Source organism: Herpailurus yagouaroundi, unplaced genomic scaffold, assembly GCF_014898765.1.
Source record: "Herpailurus yagouaroundi ecotype Mexico unplaced genomic scaffold, PumYag 210, whole genome shotgun sequence".
Taxonomy (NCBI): domain Eukaryota; kingdom Metazoa; phylum Chordata; class Mammalia; order Carnivora; family Felidae; genus Herpailurus; species Herpailurus yagouaroundi.
Genome location: NW_024412441.1, coordinates 23430395 through 23450418, shown reverse-complemented (window position 1 = coordinate 23450418; position 20024 = coordinate 23430395).

Sequence of the window (20024 nt, the reverse complement as noted above, 5' to 3'; positions counted from 1 at the left end):
AGAGATAACAATGCTGTATCGGACATATTCGAGATGTTCTTTAACTATCCAAGTTGAGACAATGGGTAGGATGGGTAGGATGTTGGATACACAAGTTGAAGTTTCAAGAGAGTAATTTGGGGCAGAACAACAAAATTGAGAATCAGTATTGGATGCATTTAAGATCATGGGAGCATATTTAATTTAATCATCTAGGATCCTCGTAAAAGCATATATGCAAAAATATGTTCCAGAATCTTCCACAGGACATTCAAATTTTTGAGGAAAATATACTGACTCTTACCATATGTCACACGGTACCCAAACTATTAATATAAGGTTGTTTAGAGTTTCAAAGTTGGATCAAACCACATTCCTTTTAATGCCATCATATTTTTGTTAACTATAATATAGAAGTAAGTACTTCATGAAAACCAATGTGGAACAAGAAGAGAGGATGGCAGTGTCCAGTTGGGTTTTAAGATATGAGAAGTTGTGCAGTGCTCAACGGGTGCATACGTCGCAGTGGTAACGAGCATCTTATTTTTCTTTCAAATATGCTGCATGACTATGAAGTAGTTAGAACATGTATTAGTTTCTTGCTACTGCTGTACTGAATTACCACAAATTTAGTTACTTAAAGCAACACAAAATCATTCTCTTATAAATTCTGGAAATCAGAGTCTTAAACTGATTCAGTGAACTGAAACTAGGATGTCAGGAGGACCATACTCCCCCTGAAGGCTCTGACAAGGATTCTTTCCCTTGCCCTTTCTGGCTTCTATAGCTGGGTCCTTTGTAGACCTTGACTCATGGCCCCTGCCTCATATTCCAAATGAAGAATAAAGCATTTTCAAGTCTCCTTATTTCCATCATCACATTACCTTCTGTCTTCGTTGACCTTTCCTCCTTCTTGTAAGTATCATTGTGATTATAGCAGCCCACTCAGCTCATCCAGGATAATCTGCCTATCTCAAGATCCTTATATTACTCCTATAGTCGAAGTCTCTTTTGCCATATAGGGTAACATGTTCACAGATTCTGGGGATTTGGATCTGGGTGTCCTTGGAGGTCATTATTCAACCTACCACAGGGCATAAATGCATAGTAATTTTTCAGGAGCTAACTACTTAAAAAGTGGAACTGGTAGGTGTTTCTTTTGGCCTGGGGCATTCTGCACTTGATCTTAGCCAAAGGGCCAAGAAGTGATGACCTGGGGATTCTGAAAAACACTACTGAGACACTAAGGATAAAAACTGTGAAAAACTCATAATCTTTGACCTAAGAATAAATACAAGTAGACAACCAAATATCCCTTTGTCACTGGCAAGTGAAAAAGTATTTCAAGAAAGAGGGAATAGTCAAATGAATTTCATATCTCTCAGAGTGTAAGCCCAAGGATGAGATCTGATATGTGTACTTGGGGACAATTGGGACTTCTAACGTAAATACAAATATATTTGAGTCATTAAGTGTCCTATTACAGTCTAGTGAACAATCAACTAAACTACCCTTCAAGAAAACACTTGTGACCTCACATAGTGTATTTACAGCAAATCTATCTGTTTATCTATCTCTTTATCTATCTCTCTATCATACATCTAATCTCTATCATCTATCTACCTATCATCTGCCTATCTATCTATCTATCTATATCTATCTATCTTTCATTTCCATTATTTATCTGAAATTCAAATTTGAGTATTCTGTATTCATTTACTAAATCTGGCAATCCTATTCTAGGGATTATTAGACTACTGATATCCTGGATCAGTCTGTTTCTGGTGTATTGCCAAAATGGTCAAGAGGCCAGGATTCCTACTCATCTTTTCAGAGAGCCAGGAAGAAGGCCATATACAATGACAGCTGTTCATCAGGAAATTTTCCTGAGGTTCCGGCCTTTACCAACATCATAGAATCAGAGGTAAACACCTAAAAGAAAAGCATTATTAATGAATTCCTCTGGAAATACTTGTAGTTCAAGTTTGGATCTTACAAAAGGATAGTGCACCAACAATATGGATTCCATGTGCAGGATCTTTGTGTATCTAGTTGCTTTTTAACTGGTCCTGAGTTCATCTGGAAAACACTGTCAGTATTGGCAAAGGAGCACAGTCAGCATTTAATTGATTTAGTTAATAATTCATGTATTCATTCATTCAACACCTACAGATCTCCTAGCATATCGAGCAACATGTTGGGGACTTGTTAAGTACCAGGCAAAAGAGCCCAAGACTGGCCACATTCTGTCTGATGGGTTTATTAGGGACAAAGCAAGAAGCAGACAGAGTAGATCACAGAGCCAAGTGCATGTGATGTAGCAAAATTGGGTAATCTCATTTATGCATTTTCAAACCCTAGTCATTTTTTTAAATAAGTTTTTTTCAGTTTAATTATATTTACTTATAAAAACATATATCCACATTATGCTGTCAGGAGCTTTATGAAAAAGATTTAAAGTGGCTTTCCGCTTAATTGCATCTACTAGCTTCCAGCACAATACCAAGTGAGTAGAGCAAAATATCTGTTACATACCACCCACTCCACTGACCTCAATAAAATGTTTATTTCAACATCCAGATACAAAACTTGAAATGTCTACATTATTGAGCAATGGCCAGGTATAATTCAAATGAAGCTCATCTTCTTCTTCAAACTGGTATTTGCTGCTTTGCTGTATTTTGAATTCACTTATATTTTAGGTAACAGATTTTCAGTAATAGTTATAAATGTTTTTACCTTTTAAGAAAATCAATGTTTATTTATTTTTGAGAGATGGACAAAGACAGAGCACAGGTGAGGAGGGGCAGAGAGAGAGGAAGACGCAGAATCTGAAGCAGGCTCCAGGCTCTGAGCTGTCTGCACAGAGCCCAACATGAGACTTGAACCCATGAACTATGAGATCATGACCTGAGCCAACATCGGAAGCTCAACCGACTGAACCACCCAGGTGCCCCAAATGTTTTTACCTTTTAATTCAATTTTTCTGGTGGCTTTTTTTAGTAGATGCTAAAAGTAGATCTCTTAAAGACAGATAGCACAATGAGATAGTCCCTGTCCCCGTATGAGTCTTTAGAGGCTATGTTGTGTTGATACTTTGCAGTTTAGTTGGGGGGTTGAAAAGAAACCAACCCACTTTCATTATTACACGCTAATTCAATTTTATTTTTATCATTCATATTATCTGTCTAATGAGAAAACTCTATGCTGAATTTTAAAGTATTAATTTGCAAGTTCTCCAGAAACTATCAACAGTAGAAAACTATAGAGAATCCCAGCAAAGAGATATTAGCCCAGGCAACACTTTTTAAAAATAATAAGATTGGATGGTAGCAAACCCAGTGACAATAGGCTTAGAGAAAAGCTGCTTTGGTCTCATGTTGCATAGAAGTTTCATGGATCAGAATAACCTGCCAATTGCTTTCTCCTAACCCCTTCTTCATTTAAGGATTCATTAAGTTTCTACTTGGCCTTTTCCCAATCTCTCCATAGTGCCTTTGGCCAATAACTACTCAAGAATTGTTTGCCACAAGCCTGTGCAACAGTATCTTCCCCCTGCCCCCTGCCCCAGTGGAATCAGAAGCATTTCACCTAAGAATTTGGAAGAATTTCATGTCCGTTTAAAAATATGTTTCCCTGGACCCTTTTTAGGAGACATTTGCTAATCTATATTTATGTTTCCCTGCTCCTCTGATCCTGGTAAACAGTGCTTCCGGGATAGGGTTGTCAGATAAAATATAGGACACTCAGCTAAATTCGAATTCCAGATGAACAATGCATACTTTTTTTAGTATAAGTATGTCCCAAATATTGAATAGGGTATACTTAGACTTTCATGTAAAGTATTTCCAGTCTTTGTATGAAATTCAAATTTGAGTGAGTATTCCATATCCGTTGCTTAATTGGACAATCCTATTCTAGGAACTATTAGAGTATTGACCTTCTAGACAGATCTGTTTTTAATGCATTAACAAAGTGATCAAGAGGTCAGCATTCCCTGCTCATGCTTTCAGAAAACCAGGAATGAGGCCAAATGTAATGACAGCTGTTCATCGAGAAATTATCCTGATATTCCAAACTTTTAGAAGAGTTGCCAAGAGCTTTCTGCATGTGAACAGTTGAAAGGGCTCCACTCATATCTCAGTGTACAACAGGGGGTTGTGAAACCTTTATTGTCCATCAACAAATTTTGAAGTCAAATTTAGTGCTATTTAAAATATATTGATTCAAAGCAATTAACACGCATAAAACGTGTTACTATTTAAACCAGTAACACATGTTTTAAACAACTGCACATTTTCTCAAACTATTTTAGAATTAGAAAAAAATCTGTAAGGAGCAAAGACTTAATGGGCTTTGATATATCCTGTGCATTATTTGCTATGGTACCTTAGGCCTGAGTGAGTCTCAGTTTCCACGTCTATACATTGGAAATAACATGTTATATGGTAGGATAGGATATGAGTTTTAGACATAAGTCAAGTGAAAGATTTAAGAGAGTACAAGGGATTTAGCAGAAAATCATTCAATGATAAATATAATTATTTTTAGCAGTATAGATAATGTAGATGATCTAGTAAATTATAGCCATCTTAATATTGCTAAGGACACAGAGTAGTCTCAAACTTAAAAGAATAAAATAATTTAAGTTTAACATGACAAGTGTTTTAATTTTTGACCAAAAATATTTTGGGAAAAGTGTCAACCAAGTACAGAGAAAAAAAAACTAGATAATTCTCTATTTAAGGATAAAATATATAATGGAAGTTGATAACTCAAAAGTGTTAACCAAATATATTTTACAACTAAAATATATTTACAAATATATTTTACAGTATTACTGTAATCACTGTACTGATGGATATTTCCAACCAGTCACACAGAGCACTGAAAGGCACAAATACAAAAAGCAGGGTGCAGATTTAAACCAAGTTATTTTGTCCACCATAATTTTCCCATGAAAATATTTTTACAGTTTAGGATTTTAATATGAATTGTATATCGGTAACTTACCATCAGGAAATGTATGCAATCTTTCATTTTCTGATTCATTTTTTTCTTTTGATTTGACATGCGTTTACAAAATGTCAAATATGTGGTAGGCACTATGTTAAGTTCACAACCAAAATGGCATGCAAAATTAGGAAGGCCACTAAAACTCAAGACCACATAAACTTATGTACTGTTGGCTGCCTTCAATCCCTTCCCTGAGCAGTCTGTATAACATGATTTGCCAGTGAAACCACTCTTGCCCACACTTTCTACTCTTTTACTCCCTTATCCTCCAAATGCCCAATGTTGTTGGTTCAACACACAATGTTTTACTCCTTGACACTGTTTTACTCCTTGACTCGCTGAGCGATGGTGGAATAACTCATCCGTCACCATGATTTAAGCCTTCAGCCCAGGTGCATAAACCAGTATTCCTTTTCTTGGCTCTGGAGAGCTCCTTCCTCATGGTTCTCACTTTACTCATGCTTCTTGGTCTAGCTCTAGTGTGTGTGTTTGTGTGCGTGTGTGCGTGTGTGCACGTGTGATTTTCAACCTTCTTAGCTTTGTTCATTTCATCTGCTGGAACTTCGTAATTTTATATAGCTGAAGTTGTTTATTGTGCAAATTTTCTGACCTTTAATTTTCTTTATCATTATTATTTTTACTTTGTCTCTCCTCTTCCTAAAATCATGTCTTGGATGGACATGGGACATCCAGTAAGGTAACAGAATCATAATTTGAAATTATATGTTTATTTTCCATTTAACTAGAAACAATACCAGTCAATTATGGCTTTGCATTAATATTGTATGATCAGAAGATAATCTATTTTTTCAATTGCCTTTGGAGCCACTCTGTTTATCTCTCTCTCAAACAAACCCTCTTTTTCTCTCCCTCGTCTCATCTTTCCAATTGGGAACAAAATTGATAAGAAAAAAAAAGATTTACATGAATATGTGGGGTTTTGGGGGGATAGAAAAGATGCAAACACATTATTTTTCTTCAGAAGTTAATTACAGAAGTCAGGCATTCGTCACAAAATAAAGAATGAGAGTCTGCCCTGAAAGAGAATTTGAATCTTCGTTGTTTGTGCCTAACTGTGAGACTGTGGGCAAGTTATTTAGTGTTATTGAAACTCAGGTTGAGATAAGGAGAATATATCCTACAAAGATCTGTTGGGATAATTCAAGAAATAATCCATTTGAGAAGGACTAACATATATCTTGTGCTCAATAAATTCAAGTTGCCTTTCTTCATTTCCTTGTGCATTCTTAATAACATCTTGTGCTTTGACACAAAGTCTATTCTTATGTTGGTAATTATGACTTCAAAAGGTTTATTTAAATTAATGAGCTATGATATTATGAAACAGCAAATTTTAAATAAATATTTTTATTTTAAATTAATATTGTCTTAATTTCAAATAAATGCATTTTATACTTTTTATTTAAATAATATTTACATTATTGAAAAAGCATGTTTCTTTTCTAACACTAATACACACGTTTTTATAGTTATTGTCTGTGTCTTGAGAAACTGCACAGGTATTTATTCTTTATTTTATTCTTTATAATCTTTAAATCTTTATAATTCTTTAAAATCTGAAATTCACAAACTTATTCCCTTAAATTTTTGAAACACAGTGTTCTCTCTTAAATGTCAGTATGTACTCAGTTTTCGAGAGCATAGATCTGCCAGTGAAACTTAGGTTTCCCTGATGATCAGTGATATTGAGCATCTTTATTGAGCATCTTCTCATGTGTCTCTTGGCCATAGGTAATATAGCTCACCTATAAAACAATTGAGCAAAATATGTGACCTTATCTTAACTAAAAAGATGACACTGACTGCCAAAAAAGAGTTTCCCTGTTCACAAGACAGCCTCTCTTGTCCTTGTCAGTGTTTCCCACTTAACCTGAGTTTCTTTCTTTTTATTGTTTTAACATAATTTATTGTCAAGTTAGCTAAAATACAGTGTATACAGTGGGATCGTGGCTTTGGGAGTAGATTCCTATGATTAGTCACTTACAAACGACACCCAGTGCTCATCCCAACAAGTGCCCTCCTCAATGTCCATCACCCATTTCCCCCTCTCCCTCACTGCCCCCCATCAACCCTCAGTTTGTTTTCTGTATTTAAGAATCTCATATGGTTTGTCTCCCTCTCTGTTTGAAACTATTTTTTTCTCTTACCTTCCCCCATGGTCTTCTGTTAAGTTTCTCAAATTCCACATATCAGTGAAAACATATGATATTTATTTTTCTCTGCCTGACTTATTTCACTTAGCATAATACCCTCCAGTTGCATCCACGTTGTTGGAAACGGCCAGATTTCATTCTTTCTCACTGTCAAGTAACATTCCATTGTATATACAAACCACATATTCTTTATCCATTCATCAGTTGATGGTCATTTGGGCTCTTTCCACAATTTGGCTTTTGTGGATAGTGCTGCTATAAACATTGGGGTGCATGTGCCCTGTGAATCAGCACTCTTGTATCCTATGGATAAATTCCTAGTAGTGACATTCCTGGACATAGGGTAATTCTATTTTTAATTTTTTGGAGGGGAACCTCCACACTGTTTTCCAGAATGGCTGCACCAGTTTGCATTCTTGCCAACAGTTCAAGAGGGTTCCCATTTCTCCACATCCTCACCAACATCTGTTGTTTCCTGAGTTGTTAATTCTAGCCACTCTGACCACTGTGAGGTGGTATCGAAGACGTAATCATCAAGAGAGTACAGTATTGGCACAAAAACAGACACACAGACCAATGGAATAGAATAGAGAGCTCAGAATTGGGCCCACAAACATATGGCCAACTAATCTTTGACAAAACAGGAAAGAGTATTTAATGGGAAAAAAAAAAGACAGTCTCTTTAGCAAATGCTTCTGGGAGAACTGGACAGCGACGTGCAGAAGAATGAAACTGGACCACTTTTTTTTACATCATACACGGAAACAAGCTCAAAATGGATGAAAGACCTAAAGGTGAGACAAGAAACCATCAAAAACCTAGAGGAGAAAAGAGGCAACAACTTCTTTGACTTCAGCTGTGGCAACTTCTTACTTGACACATCTCTGAAGGCAAGGGAAATGAAAGCAAAAATGAACTATTGGGACCTCATCAAGATAAAAAGTTTCTGCACTGCAAAGGAAACAATCAACAAAACTATAAGGCAACCGATGGAATGGGAGAAGAGATACTGGCAAATGACATATCAAATAAAGGGTTAGTATCCAAAAATGTATAAAGAACTTACCAAACTCGACACCCAAAAAACAAATGAATAAAAACAAGTGAAGAAATGGGCAGAAGACATGAATAGACACTTTTCCAAAGAAGACATCCAGATGGCCAAGAGACACATGAAAAGATGCTCAATATCACTCATCATCCGGGAAACCTAAGTTTCACTGGCAGATCTATGCTCTCGAAAACTGAGTACATACTGACATTTAAGAGAGAACACTGTGTTTCAAAAATTTAAGGGAATAAGTTTGTGAATTTCAGATTTTAAATAAGATGCAAATACTAAAAAATAAGCGAAAAGTGCACAAACCCACAGGCCCAAGATTCAGAGTAAAATGGAGCTCTCCATAACATAGACCCTTTATTTACTTGACACATTTATTCAATATTTTGACAAATATTACTTGACAAATATTTTTTAGCTACTCTTGCCATATACACCATGTGATAACTGTGGCATAGGTATCTTAAAGTACAGTTATTGAAAATAAAATTAAAATGTAGAGCAAGGGATTTTTGTGACTATTTCAGCATCACTAAGTACTAAAATTAGGTAATAAATTAGACACCATTTATTGGATTTTTTCCTTTATGATAACTAGAATGTATGTTGAAATCAATTCTCAAACACAGCCTGGTATGTTTCAGCCATATGAATGTTCATTCCACACATTCTTAAATAAAAGCTTCAAGATGCCTTAAGCTCCTGTGTGAAATTTTTGTGTGTTCTCTACGAAGAATTTCAACTTTAAAAATTGCTTTTTCATTGAGCGCACCAGTTTTTACTAACTTTATAGCCAAACTTGTAGCCCAAATCATTTTCTCATGGATGTCATACTCGTGTTCCTTTTTGTAGCTACTTTAAATTTTGGTTTGTTGTAGTGCATCCCATTTGCGAGTATAATTCTTTTTATCTCCCCTTGGGATTAGAACCCTTTATTCTCACCAGATATTGAAGTCAAAACTGAATATTCTGGAGTTCTTCAGAATTGAACATATAATCTGATAATTGGATCAACAGGAGAAAAAATGTAGTGCGTTCCATCCCTTACTTTATTCCTGAAATGTTCATTCAGCAGGTTGTGTCCAACCTACACTTTCAGCCTAAAAAGTTTCCTTCTCACTTCCTTTGTCTCTTCAGTGGCCTCAGTCAGCTCCATTCTCTTCTATTCACTTTTTTTAATTATTTAAAATAGGAAGGACTATAACCTCCACAAATTTTATGTATATAAGAATCAAAAAAATTATAGAGTACCCAAGACCCCACTATTCAACTCAAAGTTAACAGTCTGCAACATCCCATGTCTTTTTCCAATTCTACCTCTTACCTCCCCACCACAAAGTAATCACTTAAGGCACTTTGTTCTTCTCTTTCCTTTTTTCCCCATAATTTGATGAGTACACATGACTCTAAAAATATATCCTTAGTCATGACTTCATTTTAGAACTTTATAAAATCTCATTGGCCTTTTTCCCCCTCAACTTAATATCCCTAAGACTTATCCATTCTCATGCACATAAAACACAGATCATGTATTTTCCACAGTTGTCTAGACCTATTCTGTGAGAACAAATCATACCTCAGTTACCCTAATTGATGAACATTATGGATTGTTTCAACTTAGGTGCCATTATGACCGAGACCGCTATGCATATTCTTGCTGGAGAATGTTCCTAGAAACAGGATTGCTAGATAATAGGGAAGGTGAATGTTCAATTTGACCAGGTAACACCAAACTCTTTTCCAAAGTACCTGTTATAAAATATAACTAGTGGTCATGAACTGAATAGTAGATGTTTTACCTCCCCACTAGCACTTTGTAATGAAAAACAAAGTCTAGAATATGAGGAAAGAAAACCTGCTTGGTTTCCCTGGGAAAGTTAATCTCATGCTTCAATTTCTTGATACATAAGTAGGTCACAGGGTGTTGTGAGATTTAAATCATTTTTTTAACCTTTATTCATTTTTGAGAGATAGAGAGAGACAGAGTGTGAGTGGGGGAGGGGCAGAGAGAGAGAGAGGGAGACACAGAATCTGAAGCAGGCTCCAGGCTCTGAGCTGTCAGCACAGAGCCCAGTGAGGGGCTGGAACTCACAGAAGTGTGAGATCATGACCTGAGCTGAAGTCGGACGATTAACCGACTGAGCCACCCGGGCGCCCCAAGGATTAAATTAGAGACAGAAAGAGAGAAAATGTGTGCATGCATGGACTCATGTGCAGGTAAAATTTTACTCATATAATGATACTACTTTTTATGATAATATGGTAAATTGTTTTGTTTTTCAACTAAAATCCTTCCAGCGTAAGTTGATGTTAAGGCATTTCTCTCTCCGTCTTTTAAATTTTATTCTTTCCTTTTCTATTTGTGCTTTCTCTCTTGAGCTTCCTCTTTATTTTCTCCCCATTTCCCAATCCCTCTTAATCAGAACGTGATGCCATATAAAATGAAACACATTAGTTGCATGAGTTGAATACATGTTCATGTTTTCCGATCTTTGTGAGGTTTTCCATTTGTTTTTTTGTTTGTTTGTTTGTTTGTTTGTTTTTTAATAAAGAGTTTTGGCTGCACCAATTTGGTTACCGGCACGGAAGTTCACATCTAGAAGCTACTGTCCCTCTCTTAATGGGGTAGCCCAAGCCAGATAAAGTCAAACTTGGCTTCCAGAAACTTCAGATGTATGTGTGTGTGTGTGTGTGTGTGTGTGTATTTCCCAACCCCTGCTCTTAGCGAAGTCAATAGACCACATGGGTGTTCTTCAGTGCTACATCAGGATGGGGCACATTTTGGACTGGAATGTAATAGCTTCAAGAGGTAACACCTTCCAACATCACACTGTTCTCCAAATTCAGATTTTTCTCAACAGCATTTCACATGAGCAGGAGCTGTGAGTCTGGCGAGGTACCACTGTCCTCAAGAGTCTCCTCAAGTGCACTTCTAGGTCTCTTTATGAGATCCTGGAATCTTTTGACTTGCACATTCTAGCAACATCGCATCATGGCAGCACAGGATCACTGTTATCTCCCCTCATGTCTGTCAATTATAGGTCAAATGAACACCCAAAGTAGGCAACTCCCTCATATCAACTCTCGTCATGGAGGTGAATGTTGGACCACAAAATGTCATGTCTACCTGGAATCCTAGAATATGACCTTATTTGGAAATGTAATTGTACAGATAGAATTAATTAGTAAAGATGAAGTCATGCTGCATTAGGATGGGCCTTAAATCCAATGGTGGGTGACTTTATAAGAAAAAGAGAGAGCACGTAGAGAAGTCCATGTGAACACAGAGGCAGAGATTGGAGTTATACCACTATGGGTGGAGGAAAGTTTGGAGCCAGAAGACACTGGAATACCCAAGGGAATATTCTTCTCTAGAGCCTTTAGGGGAACGAGGGCCCTACTTACACCCGATTATAGACTTTCAGCCTCCAGAAATCTGAGAGAAAAAATTTCTGTTGTTTTTAAGATATCCGTTTTGTAGTGATTTGCTATGGCAGCCTGAGCAGACAAATATCACAAGGGAACAGTGAAGCATACTCTGAGGCCAAAAAGGAACACACACACACACACACACACACACACACACACACGCTATTTTGTGATTGTAATAGATAAAGACATTAATTAATATAATATAGAAAAGAGCTATAAATTATGGATCTGAAGAATGTGTGGGTGTAGTGTAGAAAAATGAGAAAGGATTTTTAGCTCTGGACATGCCCTTAAGCTGGAATCTAGAACAGCCACTCTGAAGCCAGTTGATTATTCCCTATTTTAAGTTACTCTTTATATACTTTTGTGCAGACTGATTTTCCCCTCATGAGAGTTTATGTGATTCAAAGGAAAAATAGTCCCCCTTGAAGGATATCATTGGAGTGTACAGAACACATAATTCTCTGAAACTCCAGACATGCATTCCTTGACAGTTATTTATTAGCAGTTTTGAAGGCACAAACAGCTGTGAGTGACAAGCATCTGTCACAAATTCATCCAAGTTAATGGTGTTGAGGCTCAAACCTGGGCACCTTGTCACAAAGGTATGATACACACACGGTCAGGTCTTTAAGATCCCTGTAAGTGGATGAATCTGGTGTGATTTGGGACTTTTTGCCTTTGGAACCAGATAAAACTTATTCCTTGCAGTATCCTGGCCAATCTGTTAATATGTGATTCAGACTCAAATGTCACCATTGGGGTCATAATGGAAGGCAGTTTTGACTCATTTGACAAATCTGGCACCACATGGAAAGCTAAACATCATCCCCCTCTGACTCGCAGTGTCTTTGGGCTTCTATAAAAGAGAAGAAACAAGGAGTCCAGGTATGTGCCATTGGCAAAGACCCTATGTCCCACTGGCCTCCACAGTGGGGGTACCAACGTGGTTGTAGCTAATTGCCATGTGGCACCACTAGACTGTGAAACCCCTGGTTTGGCCAGTAAAGCTGATGGGTTTGCTTGGAACTGTCCTGTTGACTACAATCGCTGTAATGAAATACAGTTTGAGCATCTGATTTCTCACAAAGGTCGCCAAAAATCACAGCAATAATAGGAAAGCCCAAACCTATGCTTTCTAAAAGCTTAAAGGTAAGTGGAAGCCCCCTCCCATCCCTTCCCTTACAGGACTCATCTCCACAACCACAGGCAGAATTCTGAGACAGTCGACACACACTCAGTGAGGAAACACAGCCCTACAGTTCCCCTATGTCATGTCGAGAAAGTGGATATCTGAACGTCAAACAACACTGAACTAAATCTGCATGCCTGGACTCTCAAACGCTAAAACCTGGGACCTCTGTGCTGCACCACCAGAGATGAAGGCAGCCAAGCTCCTCTGGAGTGAGGTGAACCAAACTAGAGAGGTTTCATTTCCCTGTGCGCTGGTCAGAAAGGTTTGATTTTCTCATTTACAGTTTATTAAAACATCTCAAAGTAGAGGAACAGTGCTTCGGATGGATAGTTTCTCCTATTCCTCATGAAAGTCATTTTACTCCTGTTATGACATTCCTCACCTTGCATTCTCTCTCTCTCTCTCTCTCTCTCTCTCTCTCTCTCTGAATGATTGTTCTGTCTAACAAAGGATGCTTGTAAGTTGGCCAACTGGCTCCTGCAGCCTGGGAGGGTCTTTAGGCAATGGGTGGGATCCCCATCATGCTCCATCCCGAGTAGGAAGCAGGCTGGCCAGAGAAAATTGAATGCAGAGCTCACATGGTCCCTGGCCCAGCATGGGAACCACACTGGACACTTCCTTCCACTGTGTCCTTTGGTCAGGGGATTTCAGCTGGACTCTGCACTCAGAGCCTCTGAAGGCTCCGTGCCTGCTCTCACTCTACACCAGATACACCTGTATAGACTACAGCAAGCTTTGGTCTTAGGATGCGCTTCGTGTGTGTGTGTGTGTGTGCGTGTGTGTGTGTGTGTGTGTGTGTGTGTGTGTGACAGTGTGTGTGAGTATAGGTGACACACAATGTTAATTCGTTTCAGGTGTACAACATCGTGATTCAACATCTCTAAATATTATGCTGTACTCACCACTCATGTAGTTACCTTCCATCACCGTCGACTGCTGTTACAACACCATTGACTCTTTTCCCTTTGCTGTAGCTTTTATTCAGGTAACTTATTTATTCCATAAACTGGAAACCTGTATCTTGCCCTCCCTTTGAGCCATGGTGCCCATTCCCTTACCCCTCTTCTCTCTGGCAACCAGCAACTTATTCTCTTTATTTACAGGTCTGTATCTGCTTTTGGTTTGCTTGTTTATTTATTTGTTCTGTTTTTTAGAGTCCACGTACATGTGAAATCATATGGTGTTTGTCTCTCTCTCTTATTTAATTGGCTCAGCATTACACCCTCTAGATCCATCTATGTTGTCACAAATGGCAAGGTTAGGTAGGATGCGTTTCTTAAACAGATAGTAAATTTAAACTAAGAATGTCTTCCTAACAAACCTTTCCAAAATGATTCTATTTTCTTCTGTTTAGACCTTATTTTGTCTAGACCTTAGTTTTTTCTCCTCCTGGTGACCTCTTGTGTTCCATTATAGTTACTGGCTTTCTAATCTCTTCCTACCAGCTTCTACTCAGCAGGCGGGATAAAGGACCATGTTATGGCGACATGGTGGTGAGCTCTCTGGATTGTGGAGTTTTCTGTGTGCTCTGGTTCCCGTCGAGATTACTCCTCACTCCTCATGAGGCCCAGCAGCAGCAACATGGACACCATCCCCAGCAGAAGCTTTTTGCAAGTATCCAATTACGGGTTAGACACCCTACGAGAAAATTGCATTCACCCAGCACCAGCCCAGAAGCAAAGTCTTGTCTCAGCACTTCTCACACTAGCAGAGGGCAGTTTCCTCCATGGTGTGTAGCCAGTTGGGGTGATGAGCAATTCTCCCCCAAGAGCCTCCCGAGACAGCTGGTGACTGTGGTAGCAATGTCACTGCCTCAGTGTGTATGCCCATAAAAATGCGAGACTGGGGTACATGTCTAGGGCAGGGTTCACCAAGCTTGTTTTCTCTTGCCTCTCTTGGGTCTCTCAAGGGACTGCTTAATCTCCACCCTCCTTCTTTAATGGTTCTTCCAACAGAGAAGCTGAAGATACTTCACCCAGCTGCTCAGTCATTATCTCTTTTCTCCCCAGTTTTAGAATAACTATACTTGGCCATTGCAATATGTTTGATAATTGTTATGTGTTCATACAAATGCCACTAGAAGCTGGATAATTCTGTAGAAGTAAGGTGTGAGGGTTGGGAGTAATACCCAAACACGGGTCATGAGGTCGTGTTACCTGGTTAGCTGTAGACGGACTTAGCAAGGTCTCCCCAACGTAAGTATCCCTTTATAGACAAATGCTCTCCAGGATTGGAGAGGAAGGTGTCAAAAAGGAGTAAAGTGGAGAGAGCCCTGCTCTCATGGGGACAAGTGACTCTTTTGAGATAACAAGTCACAGGTTCTTCCAGAGTTTGTTTTCGGCATCTCTGTGACCACACTTCCGGTTTTCTTAGCAGCTCTTTATTAAGTAGGTTATTGTAGAGCACAGAGACAGAGTGAGATGTGTCATATGTCGTAAAGACTTTGGCTTAGAATTATTTACATTGTCCAGGGCAATACAGTGTCTTTATATTCTCTTAATCAACTCGATGAAATGGATTATTTAATGGCACAGTGATTTTTAAAGTCAACTTGTGTAAACCAATGAAATTGAACAAAGAATTCACTTGTTCATATACTCAAATCAATAAGGAAACACTCTAGCTTACACTTCCATATATAGTACAAAATATGGTTTCCGTTAATGTAGTCAGAGAATCTAAAACTGAAATGCCCGGAAATCTGTTGGGGAATCACAGCCTATTTTTCACATAGTCTACTAAGTACAGAATCCATGTGATCAGGCAAACAACTTCTTTTTTTTCTTTCTTTCTTTTGGAGAAAGAGAGAGAGCACGAGGGGAGGAGGGGCAGAGGGAGAGAGAGAATCTTAAGCAGGCTCCACACTCAGTGCAAAGCCCAACACGGGGCTCAATCCCACCACCCTAGGATCATGGCTTTGGCCAAAATCAAGAGTTGGACACTCGACCGATTGAGCCACTCAAGTGCCCCAGGCAAACAATTTCTTAGTGATTATTTCCTGTGACACAGCTCTCACTTCCTTTGCGGGTAAGACATTCCATTTCTGTGAAGTAGCACTAATGGAACTCATGGTTTTCCTTGTCTGTGTCGCCTTCTGGGTCACGGTACCTTACCTTTTATCTCAACTTGGGGCATTGGGTACAATTAACACCTAACTGATTCTTATTTGACACCCCTTCAAAATTTATGAACAACAATCATGTCTTCCCTTTTTCCCTAAGTTTTCAGATAAAAACACCTCAGTTCCCTCAATAGCATCTCACATGATATCTGATTATGATGTATTGCACTTTTTTATTGTTGTTTCTTTGTTCGGATTACTTTCCATCTGGCCAATACTATTATGTTTTTAAACTGAAGGCCAGAAATACCTTCTCTTTCTTTGGATATTGTGGTTCTATACATGCATCCTAACATTGTTCTGACCTTGCACTAGTTTTGGATTCATTAAGGAACTCAAGTTTATTGTAGAAACATTGGAAAATGTACAGAAGCAACAAGAAGATAGGTGCATTTGTTAGAAGATAAGGTCAATTTTTTAAAAGAGAGACCCAACATGGCAGTAATTCAAGCAAGTTGAAAGTCTGGTTTTTTTATTACATAAAATTCTGGGTAGGGACTTGAAGGCTGCTGTGGTAGTTCCCCAGTCGTCAGAGAACTTTCTATCACATTGTTCTGATCTACACCCATTGTTCTGATCTACACTCCACCCAAGATGGAGATTCCATCTTGTTTCCGGGTTGGCTAAACTGCCTGCCACCATGAAGTTTTAATTCCAGTGAACTGGAGGAGAAGAAGAGATATTAGGTCGATTCCTTTTATTTTTTAATTCTTTACTTATTTATTTATTTTTTATTTTGTAGAGTGAGAGTGTGTGAGCGGGGGACAGGGGCAGAGGGAGAGAGAGAGAGAAGAGAGAACCTCAAGCAGGCTCCACACCCAGTGCAACACTTAGCTCAATCCCATGACCCTGGGATCATGACCAGAGCCAAAATCAAGAGTCAGACGCTTTAGTGAATGAGCCACCCAGGTACCCCTAGGTGGATTTTTTAAAAATGTTTTTTAATGTTTTTATTTATTTTTGTGACAGACAGAGACAGAACATGAGCAGGGGAGGGCCAGAGAGAGAGGGAGACACAGAATCAGAAGCAAGCTCCAGGCTCTGAGCTGTCAGCACAGAGCTCGATGCGGGGCTCGAACCCACAGACTGTGAGATCATGACCTGAGCCAAAGTCGGACGCTTAACCGACGAGCCACCCAGGCGCCCCATGGATTGCTTTTAAAACAACAGTCAAGTATCACTTCTCTTCACTAATCATTGGCCAGAAGTTGGTCATATAGCAATTCCTCGCTGTAAAGTATACTGCAAAGTGACCTCTAGCTAGTTGGGCAGCTACATTCCCAGCTCAAATTTTTCCATCTTGGGAGGGGGTAAGATGATGTCTTTTTTTTTTTTTTAAGTTTACTAATTTATTTTGAGAGAGAGAGAGAGAGAGAGCACAAGCAAGGGAGGGGCAGAGAGAAGTAGAGACAGAATCCCAAGCAGGGTCCGACCAAGGGCTGATGTGGGGCAGAGATTGAGAGTTGGATACTTAACTGACTGAGCCACCCAGGCACCCCAAGATTGTGTCTTAGTACTTGGTATTAGTGTTCGATTTTATATTCCTTCAGAAAGTTTTCTTTTTTGATTTTTATTTAATTAGAATCAATTGTCATTTGCAGTTAGATTTTTAAAAAAATTTTTTTAACATTTATTTTTTGAGAGACAAAGAGTGAGTGGGGGAGGGGCAGGGAGAGAGGGAGTCACAGAATCCAAAGCAGGCTCCAGGCTCCAAGCTGTCAGCACAGAACCCGACTCAGGGTTGGAACTCACAAACCTTGAGATCATGACCTGAACCGAAGTCGGACGCTTAATCAACTGAGCCACCCAGGCGCCCCATAGTTTGATTTTTTTTTCATTCACTACCATATAGGGGACACTCCGTCAAATTACTGAAATATCTTTTTCTACAATACATCTAGAGAAAGCTTATTGTTTAATTTATTAAGTGGTAATTATTTAACTGATTACAGGGCACTTAATTTTTCAGGTTTTCCCCCCTTTAAATAATCGGTAGAAAACATGTTGAACCAACGATAAATCATAGCCTATACTTTATCCCTAGAAAAAACTTCACAGCAGATGAAATTCTAGGAAAATATTTATGAAATTTATTCAAAAGAGAATTTTGTTTCATTTAAGAATTTCCTCCTTAGAAAAGGTGTATCTATCTGTATTCCTACCCTAAGTGCAAACATCATTTTTTCACTGTTCAAACACAGGGTCTCGCCAATAATACCCTAGCTAATTTAATAGTTGAACATCATATCTTCTTGTGAATTTGGCTTGAGTTCACGAGATATGAAGCATGTTACCAAGTCACGTTTGTAGCATGTTGCATTTGCAACCACTTTCTAATGCTCCCCCCCCCCCCCCCAACGCTTTTTATCTGAAGGTTAAAGTCCTTAAAAAGTTTTGGAAGATCCCACATGGCGGAGCTTCTCACAACTCAGACCTTACCTCCTGCTACCATGCTATTCTTTCCTCACTCCTTTGAAGTCACTTGGCTAAGCTCTCTTGTGGGTGCTCATCCTATGCCCAGAATGTTCTTGGGCCTAAATCTCCCAAGAGTACTCCTTCAATTCCATCAAAACACTCGCTCAAATCTCATCAGCAGAATGTCCCTGATCACTGCTGGAAAAAGCAGGCCTCCTTCCCTGCTACGCTCTCCCTCTGACTCCTATCCCTGTTTTACTTGCCCCGAAGTTCTTCCACACTGACATGTTGTGGTGGTTTATCTGTTATGTGTTCACTGTTGCTTCCGCTAGGGAGAATGCCCTGAAAACAGGAATTCTCTCTCTTTTGACTACTGCTGCCTGTCCAGTGTCCGGAACAGTGGATAATGTGGATGAGAAATAAATACATTTTTGCACGTAAGAAGAGCATTAAAGGCCATTGAAAGGTCATCAAGAATTAGGACTAAACCTTGATCACGTCCTCAAAAGGGAAATGTGATTGGAACTGGAGCAGTATAGTCTACTCTGGGCAAAGCACTAAGCAGAAGAATCAAGAAACAGCTGGGGGATAAGAGCTGATGCTGGGGTCGTAAGAGGAAGAACAAGTAGGTCAAGTTGAATTTGGTGATGGAAAGCCAGGGATGCCAAGCTGAGGAGTTTCGAGGCCTCTTTCAAAATCACAAACTCTGAGTGATGATTCTAAATAAGCAATTACACTCATTCCAAAATTCTCAAGAGCAGCTCATTCAAATTCAAATCATTCTTCTTATGAAGCCAAAGGATTTCCCAGAATAAACGCATTCCTGGTGTTACACACTTCTCCAACACAAGCAACAAACAATTATTAGATGCCTACAGTCACATGTTTTCATTCTGTTGGTGAAGGCATCCTTTTAAAGTTCTGTCTGCTTCCTAGTATGTTACAGGTGATGACACTGTTTAGGTCTCTAAGATGCCAGCTGCGTTCTTCCAGTATGTTCCTTGGCATGGTTGTCTATTTTCCAAAGACGCATTTTAATTTGAAAGTCTATTTCTTGACACCAGTGCTTGATCTCTACATTGTTACCTAATTAAGCAAAGGTATTTTTTGCAAGTCATTGCTGACATTAGCAAGGCAGGTGGGGTACCGCGCTCCATGGCTCTAATTACGTGTAAGCACCTTGTCCTATGAACGCTTTGAGGAATCAGTTTACTTACCATGTTTCAGGGCTGTAGGGATGCTTACTTAACCAACTCTATTTTTCACTTTTTATAACTCTCTTTCCCTTTGAAAACATCATGCCCAAGAAATGCTTCTTCTTGCTAAAATGCTTTCGAGAAAGAAATGAGCATTCATAATAGTTGAAGATTTTTGTTGGAATAAAAAAGTCACGTAAAAAATGAGGCTTCTATAGAGGCGCCTGGGTGGCTCAGTCAGTTAAGCGCCAAACTCTTGCTTTCAGCTCAGGTCATGATCTCATGGTTCGTGGGTTCAAGGCCCGCATTGAGCTCCACGCTGACAGTGCAGAGCCTCCTGGGATTCTCTAAATAAATAAATAAATAAATAAATAAATAAATAAACTTTAAAAAAAGATGAGGTTTCTCTATATTTTACTCTCAAGGTATGATTAAA